We start from the raw sequence: 9060 nt of genomic DNA on the forward strand, positions 1-9060 counted from the left end.
GGGGGGGGAGCTGAGGCCCCATTTTGGGTGGGCATGGGCTCAGGTAAATGCTGTGGGTCAAGAGGGGGGCGTCACCCAGAAATGCACGTGTGAACTGCCTGCTGCCAGCCTGCACAAAATAAAGTTCAGACTTCTTGGCAGCTTTTCCTTCTGACAGGTGTTCTGCCCATTAATCAAGGCCGTAAGGGAGCAGATGCAACGTGGGTGAGATCATGGCACTTGTCACATGTGCAGAGGCACTTCATCTTTACATCCTTCCTGGAAGAACAGGAGCAAAGCACCCTAGAATTGAGGTGGATGGAGGGTCCCACCATTTGCAAAAGATTCAGACTACTTTATAAGATTCAGAGTTGTCTCTGAACATGAAGTGACTTTCTGAACATGAAGTAACTTGGAATTCAAGTGACTTGTGTATTGGAAATGCAAAGCATCATATAGAGGGTCATAGGGAGGACTGCCACATCTCCTGAACACCATTGGAATGGCAATCTATGCTACATGTAAAAGGAAACTATGGAAGCGTGCAAAAAGCAGGATTGGGTTTGCCAAATCTGCTATAACCATGCTCTAGAAATACAATGCACAATTTTTGCCACGCTACCTCAAGGGGAAAGGCTTAACATTTGGGGCTTCTTCTTTAGAAAGGAGGTCAAGCAGTTGGGGCAGATTCTAGAGAAATACCACGTGGCACATAAGATGGGGAAGATCAAGAAGAAAGAAGTTTTTGCCCTGATAATACTTGAAACCCGGGTCATCTCTGGAGCTGCATGGAGGGGGATAAACAAAATAGAGGGAAAGCTTCATGCAATGATTAAACTGTGGCATTTGCTACCGCTAGATGCAGTGACAGAGGGTGACTAGATGGAAAATCAGAAGGAAAGCAGATGCCCCCATGGGCACCTAGTAGAACTTCTCCAGCCCCGACTGTTGTCGCTTTCTCTGAGAAAGGAGCTCAATTTCAAATGAGCACTTACCAGATGGAAAGGACTCCTTGAGAGCAAAGTCCTCCTCATGTATTGTGTAGCTCAGGAAATTGGCTATGTAACCTTTCCGTTTGAGGCCAGCCAGTGCTAAAACAATGTCATTCTACTAGTTTTGGCTCTTGGACTCCAAATTGGCTCTTGGGTTGCATATAATAGCTGACTAAGTTTTGACCTTCATGCATTTTAGATTGCTCTTCTGGAAACTGTCTGTTCACGGGATATAACTGGGCTTGACCATTCTTGATTTGCTTTTTGGGTCTTCTCTTATATGAATATCTTCATCACAATATGAAGATATTTCCTCTGTTAATTCAGAGCAAAGTTAATTCATTCACACTCACTGCAGAACTGTGAAGCTTTCGATTCTCTTCCCCCAGAATTGTGGCAGGCCCAAGGTTTCACCCAGCTGAATGAAATATCGAGAAACTATATTCCAAAGCAATGGCCCATGTCTACTTTACAGATCTGAGGAGTGCAATGGCCTTTAATTGGTTCCCTTTAAGGCCAACCCCAAAGAAAAGCAACATTGGGGTCACTCAAGCCGTTCTGCCTTGTATTCTCACAGGACGGCTGATTTCAAGGATGCGAGGACTTGGGACATACTGGAGAGCAGCCTTGGAGACCTTGTGTGGGTTGCGGCTTTCAAAGGTGTATATCCGAGGTTTGGAGAGCTCCTCAAATTTGGCAACTCCAGTAATAGGACCACGATTAAATTTTCTGGGTGGCTCTGCAAGAGCAAACCAAGAGACAAAGGTTGGCTTGAGGCCATGTTCAGTGGCAGGAGCAACTTCTATCAAAAAGAGCAGAGCTCTAGGGTGACACGAAATGGATTCACACGGTCAGACTTTCAAGGAGTGTTCAGCTGCCCCACAGAAGTGACATTAGAGGTGCCTCAGAGATACCTCTGGTATTGAAAGGATGGGGACCTGGATTGGACCTGAGAACATGTTACTGCTTCATGGTTTAAAGCTCCACCACAGACACTGAACTCTTAGAGGTCTACTTAAAGCAGTTGTCTAGCCACCCTCTGAATATCTGGAGGTGACACAGATAGTTTAATCCTCAATGAAGAAATGACCGTGAAGAGGTGGAGGTGTGTATTACTGCTAAAGTTGATACAGGTGGGCTATGGCTGCTTGGAAAGTTGCCGTGAAAGCCCTCTTATTTATTTATTTATTTATTTATTTGGAACACTTATATGCTGCCCCATTTGCAAAAGCCTTGGGGCGGCTTCCAATACAAATAACTCTACAAATACATAAAAATCTGGAGACATCCTGGCATAAATATCAAATCAATAAATAAATTCAACAATTAAAATAACATTTAAATAAAAAGCTCTTGGCCTGGCGCCGAAAAACAACAACAGCACCAGGAGGACCTCTCTGGGGAGCACATTCCATAAGTGGGGCGCCACAGCAGAGAAGGCCCTCCTCCGGGTACTCACCCTCCTAATATCTTTCACAGAGGGCTCCCGGAGGAGGGCCTGTGCCGCTGATCTTAGAGGGCGGGAGGGCAAGTATGGATGCAGGTGCTCCTTTAGGTAACCAGGTCCCAAGCCATTTAGGGCTTTATAGGTAATGACCAGCACCTTGAATTGGGCCCAGACTTTGATGGGAAGCCAGTGAAGCTGGTAGAGGACTGGAGTCATGGGAGCACAACGCCCAGTCCCCGTCAGCAGCCTGGCAGCTCTGTTTTGCACCAACTGAAGTATCTGGACCGTCTTCAAGGGCAGACCCACGTAGAGCACGTTATAGAAGTCTAATTGGGAAGTTACCAATGCCACTGTTGCCAGGCAGTCGTTTTCCAGGTAGGGACGCAGCTGATGGATCAGCCGAAGCTGGAGGAAAGCGCTCCTCGCCACCGCAGTCACCTGAGCTTCTAACAACAGCTCTGGGTCAAGGAGCACTCCCAAGCTGCGAATCCTGTCCCTCAGAGGGAGTGCAACCCCATTCAGGACAAGGTCCAGGTCCCCTACCCTGAAGCCCAAACCGCCTACCAACAGGACCTCCGTCTTGTCTCGATTGAGCTTCAGTTTGTTGGTCCTCATCCAGCCCATTACCTCAGCCAGACACCGGTTCAGTACAGCCACTGCCTCACCTGGATCAGTTGAGAAAGAGAGGTAGAGCTGGGTATCATCAGCATACTGATGACTCCACAGCCCACACCTCCTGCTGATCTCTCCCAGTGGTTTCATTAGATGTTGAATAGCAAGGGGGACAAAATAGAGCCCTGCGGAACTCCATGGCAAAGCTGCCATGGCGCACAGCCAAAGTCCCCCAGCACCACCTTCTGGAATCGGCCATCTAGGTAGGAGGAACCACTGCAAAGCAGTGCCTCCGGCCCCCAATCCCGCCAGCCTATCCAGAAGGATACCATGGTGGATGGTATCGAAAGCCGCTGAGAGGTCCAGGAGAACCAACAGGGACGCACTCCCCCTGTCCTTCTCCCTGCACAGGTCATCGTACAGGGCGACCAAGGCAGATTCAGTACCGTACCCGGGTCTGAAGCCGGACTGCAATGGGTCCAAATAAAATGCTGCTAAAGTGCTCCCCTTTCCAGTGCAAAAGAAAACATGGAAACATAGAAACAAAGGGAGTCAGAAGCGGTCTCCTGGGCCATCTAATCTGATCCCTGGTTCCAGCTGGCTGTGCTCATGACATGCCCACCAACCTTGTGGCCCTTCGCTGCACTGACTCCAACCTGGCTATATCCTTCCTGTAACGAGGGGCCCAAAACTGAGCACAATACTCCCATTGCGGACGCACGAGAGTCGTGTAGAGTGGTAGCAATACCTCTCTCGATCTAGAAGCCACACTTCTGGCTATGCAACCAAGGGTGGCGTTCGCCCTCTTGACCACCGCATCACACGGCTGGCTCATGTTCAGCCTGCAGTCGACCAGCACCCCGAGGTCCCTTTCGCAAGTGCTGTTCTCCAGCCACTTGTCACCTAACCTGGACTTATGACACCCATTCCCATGCCCCAAGTGCAAGACCTGGCACTTCTCCACACTGAACGCCATCCTGTTGTCTCCTGCCCACTTCCATAGTCTGTCCAGATCCTTCTGGATCCAGAATACCTGCTCCTCAGTTGTGGCCACTGCCCTGGTTTTAGTATCGCCTGAGAATTTGATCAGCAGACTGTTCACCCTTGATGAAAAGATTGAACAGGATCAGCTCCAGGACAGAGCCCTGGAAGACCCCGCTTGTCACTGGCCACCATCCCGATGATTCCCCACTAATGGTTACCCTCTGCTTTTAGTCAGTCATCCATGCCCTAAACCACTGGACAGTGCTTTGGTCCATCCCAAAACTCCTCAGTTTCTCAGCCAGGATATCATGGGGCACTTTGTCAAAGGCCTTGCTGAAATCCAGGTAAACCACATTCACTGCGACCCCTCCATCCAGCCACCTCGAAAACTTGTCGTAGAATTCACAAGGTTTGTCTGGCAGGACCTGTTATTGTGGAAGCCGTGTTGTGTGGCCGCCAGCCTCCCTTCCCTGTCTAGCATCACTAGATCTCTCTCTGTTATGAGCCTTTCCATTGTTTTCCCTACAATGGATGTAAGGCTAACCGGTCTGTAATTCCCCATGTCCCTTCTACTACCCTTTCTGAAAATTGGGACCACTGATGCCACCCTCCAGTCCTCTGGAACTTCACCCGTTCTCCACGAGGCCTCAAAAATGGAGGCCAGCGGGCATGAGAGGACCCCTGCCAACTCTCTAAGTCAGGGGTCTCAAACTCAACTTACCTGGGGGCAGTCTGGGTGAGACTGGGCCTCATCAAGTATTCCACCACCATGGTGGTGGTGGGCCGCTCATCCCATGTCGCTCCTGGAGGCTGGCCCGGGTGCCACCGGTGCTTTGAAGGCCGCAGGGCCCCTCCCCGTGCCCCGCCCGTCCCAGCAATTGGCCCGCGGGCCGCCAGTTTGAGACCCCTGCTCTAAATACTCTCAGGTGTAACCTGTCAGGGCCTGGCGCCTTTGTAATGTCCAATGCCCTAAGGAGCCCCTCGACTTCAAGGGGGTGACTTTAATCTGTGCCCCTAAGTCCCCAGCCTCATCTAATCTCCTATGCGGATCTCCCCCATCCTGCTTTGGGGAGGACACAGAGGCAAAATAGTCATTTAGCATCTGTGCCTGTTCCCTCATATCAGTCACTGGATCTCCTTCCTCCTTATTTAGTGGTCCCACCACTTGTCTCCCCTTCCTCCTCCTATTTACATGCTGAAAGAAGCCGTTTTTGTTGCTCTTGATATTCTTGGCCAGTCTCAGCTCGTGATCAGCCTTAGCCTTGTGAAGAATCATTCTGCAACGGGCCTCCTCCTCCCAGTATACCCTTTTGTCTATTTGCCCCAGCACCCATTTCCTACGGAAGTTGGCATCTCTGATTCAATTGTTGAGAGTCCCTCTCCTGGGGCTGGGAACAGCCATCCCCACATCGTTTGGTTGTGGAGAGGGAATTGTGGAAACCTGTGGGACCCCCACACAGAGGCACCTGTGTTTGTGCAGCCCTATTCCCAGCCGGTTCTAAAAATTGGAAGGAGATTTATTACTTAGCAAGCTGTGTAGGACAGATCCCCAACTCCCTATGTACCAAAAAGCTCCCCAGAGAAGCTAGGGCAAGGTGATTGCAAAGCACACTGTATCGCTGTTAATGAGAAACACCGAAGCAGGTTACTTACTCTTCGAAGTGGATGCTATATTCCTCGGTTTGGATAGAGCAATTATTCGCTCTGTGGGGATGGCACTCAGCGCTCCTCGGCTCACCTAGAGGCAAGCTGCAAAGCTAATCACAAATGACCTTGCGTGGTGCCACCACCATTTCCACAAAGAAACGCAGTTGTGGGACAGGAAGTCGCCTGGACGCGGCAAGCCACGATTTCATAAGCTCTGCTGGATTGGACCAAAGGCCTGCATGCTTTCAGGGCTTCCAGGCTCCTGCCGCCCTGCCCATTTCAGGGAATTTTGTAGGGCATGTGAGGGGCAGGTCTTGGGCGGCAGGCTGGGATGGGCAGGGCACCTGGGATCGGGATGCTGGTGCATGGCTGGGTTGTGCAGTTTAGTAGGGCCAGAAGGCATGTCCAAGAGTCAAGGCAGCCAGCAGTCCAATGTGGCACAGGAGCAAGAGAGAGAGCAGAGTCCAGAAACGCTGCCCTGCTCTGGCTCCAAGAAGCAGGCCCACACAGGTGGCCCAGGCGAGAGGGAGCGGGAACAACTGGAGCAAGCAAGGACACAGAAGAGCAGGGCTGAAGCAGGCTGGGACTTGCAGGATGAAACCGGGGCAAGGCAAGGACGGACCAGAGCAAGGCAAGCGCTACTGGAGCCAGTAGGAGCTGACAGAAACACTCTGAGACTTGAGCAGAAGCCACCAGGACAACCCGTGTTGCTGTGGCCAAGAGCAGCCGTGTCTGGAAGCCTCTGGAAACCTTCCAGGGCCTCCAGCTGCACTGCGTGGTTGTCCTTCAGGTGGTCGCTGCACGTGCCTGCAAAGGTGTTTGTGCGCCACCCAGGTCCTCACCCTGACAGGGAACCAGAGAGGAGCAGCGTCCACTTCTAACACTCCATGTTGTGTCTTCTGGGTTAACCCAGATATATCCATTTGTCCTCTGTCCGGAGACTCTACCTCCACAATTTGTTCCTCTACCTCCGGAGACTCTACCTCCACAGATGCTCAAGCAACTCCTTTGGCTTTTTCGTGGAAGCTGGACTCCTAACAGTGTCATTTCCATGCGCCCTACTTCTGAATCTCATTCTTTTCATTCCTATACCACCCCACAGCCAAAGCACTCTGAGCAGTTTACTACAGTCCATAAAAGACAGTAAAATACACTGACTTCCCACGTTTTGGAAGTGATACTTCTGTTCATGCATCCTCAGATAGCGTTTGCCCTTGCTGCTGCAGCACATCGGGCCATATTTCGTTTCAGATCTGCCACTGCCCCAAGCTCTTTCTCCCACGCAGCATTTCTGAGCCAAGATGGAGCTTTGGTCTGATCCAGTATGGCCTTTCTGATGTGTACTCCAGGAAAGGACCGCAGTTTTGACTGGATCGCCATGTAAAGGGCAGGACTGTGTTTGCCTCTGGCAGGCAGTTCAGGAAGCTGCAGCCACAGGGTTTGGGTGTGGGTGATAACATGCGCATTAGGTAGCATTCCTGTTCACCATGGGTCCTCAAACTATGGCCCATGGGCTGGATCCGGCCTGCCATAGTTTGCCATGCACACATGCACAGTGTGTGGCAAGCTGCCAGCTTGCTCGCAAGGAGATGGTTTTGGACTCCCTCAGAGAAAAGGATCTCCCTGCGAGCAAGCCGGCGCCTCGCTGGGAGATCCTTTGCTCCGAGCGAGGGGGAGATGGTTTTGGACTCCCTCAGAGAAAAGGATCTCCCTGCGAGCAAGCCGGCGCCTCGCCGGGAGATCCTTTGCTCCGAGCGAGGGGGAGATGGTTTTGGAACCACTCAGAGAAAAGGATCTCCCTGCGAGCAAGCCGGCGCCTCGCCGGGAGATCCTTTGCTCCGAGCGAGGGGGAGATGGTTTTGGAACCACTCAGAGAAAAGGATCTCTGCACATGCATGCCCCTGACTTTCTGTGTGCGCACATGCAACCCCCCCGCCCCCGCGTGCCCATCGCTGGCACCTTTCAACTGGCCCCCTATTCAAAAAGTCTGAGGACCCCTGCTGTACACCATGGTCTCCCAAAATGTTGGCTGTCCCTATTCCATACTAAGCATCTCATGCAAACAGTCCGGCGGTGGAACGAGAACCGTGGTTTTACCTATTAGCAGCTCAGCTGTACACATCAGCCCAGTTGTATGGTATCCCAGCAGGTCAGCCAAGCAGAATGTCATGGTGTTCTTGCGATAAGAATCGCACCGCCTCAACTGGCTAGCACAGGATTTATGTACCTTAAGGCCTGGAGGGCGGTTTAATTCCCAGGCATCTACACAACTTCGGGGTCGGGCCAGTTCCTTCAGCCGAGGGGTTGCTTCTGCATTCAGGGCTGCTTTGGACACAGGCCACTGGGCAGTCGCTCTGGGATGACCAAGAAGAGAAAACAGTGCAAGGGAAGATAAGGTATGGCCACACAGAAGCCATATTTTATAGACACAGGCACAGGATGGCTCTTCCATGAAAGGAATTTACAGCTGCAAACCCAAAGGAATTCCCCTGAAAAGTCCTCAAATGCTACTGTTAGCAAAAATGATGCCTGCAGAGCTAATCTTTGGAATCTGGCACCTGTGACCTATACTTATTTATGTATCTATGCATCTGTAATTAATTGGGTCTGGGTATTTGAGTTCTGAGGGAACCTGGCTTCTTCAGCCTGGAGGAGAGGAGACTCAGAGGGGATCTGTTGGCGACATGCAGGTATGTGAGGGGGTGTCACACAGAGGTGGGCAGGGACCTGTTCTCCCCTGCAGAGGAAGGCAGGATGCGCTCCAGTGGAGCAAAGCTCAGGGAACCAAGGTTCAATTTGGATGCCAGGAAGCACTTCCGGACAGTCAGGACCCTGAGGGTGTGGAATGGGCTTCCACGAGGGGCCGTTGAGGCCCCATTGGTGCAGGTGTTCAAGGATAGGCTGGACATGCACATGGTGGGCATGTCGTGAGCGGAGCCGGCTGGAGCCGGGGGTCAGACTAGATGGCCCGGGAGACCCCTTCTGACTCGCTCTATTTCTATGTTTCTATGTAATTCAATATGGGACTGGTGGATTGTGATCCATATTACACTTATATATAGTATGTTGCATTGTTTGTTGCGTTCAGGTTTTTTACTTTTAACTTTTATTGTAAAGAGAGATAGAGAGCCATTTGGCTAATATGGAAGGTATATAAAAGTTTTAATAAAATGAACTTTATTGAATACAATAAAGTTGCAGGTCAAACCCTTGCAGCTAGCTAGCTATGATGACTGTTGTGTTGTCCAAAATCAGACCACTTCCTGCAACATTTTTCCCTTTTTTCAGGCACCCTGAAAACTTTTGAACTGTTTTATGAATTGCTTTATATGGGGAAAATTGGATAGGCATATTCCCCCATTGAATCCATGTTTCCCCCGATGCCTAAGCTGTTTTACA

Source organism: Varanus komodoensis, unplaced genomic scaffold (genome assembly GCF_004798865.1).
Source record: "Varanus komodoensis strain SLA01 unplaced genomic scaffold, ASM479886v1 scaffold79, whole genome shotgun sequence".
In the NCBI taxonomy this organism is placed as follows: Eukaryota; Metazoa; Chordata; class Lepidosauria; order Squamata; family Varanidae; genus Varanus; species Varanus komodoensis.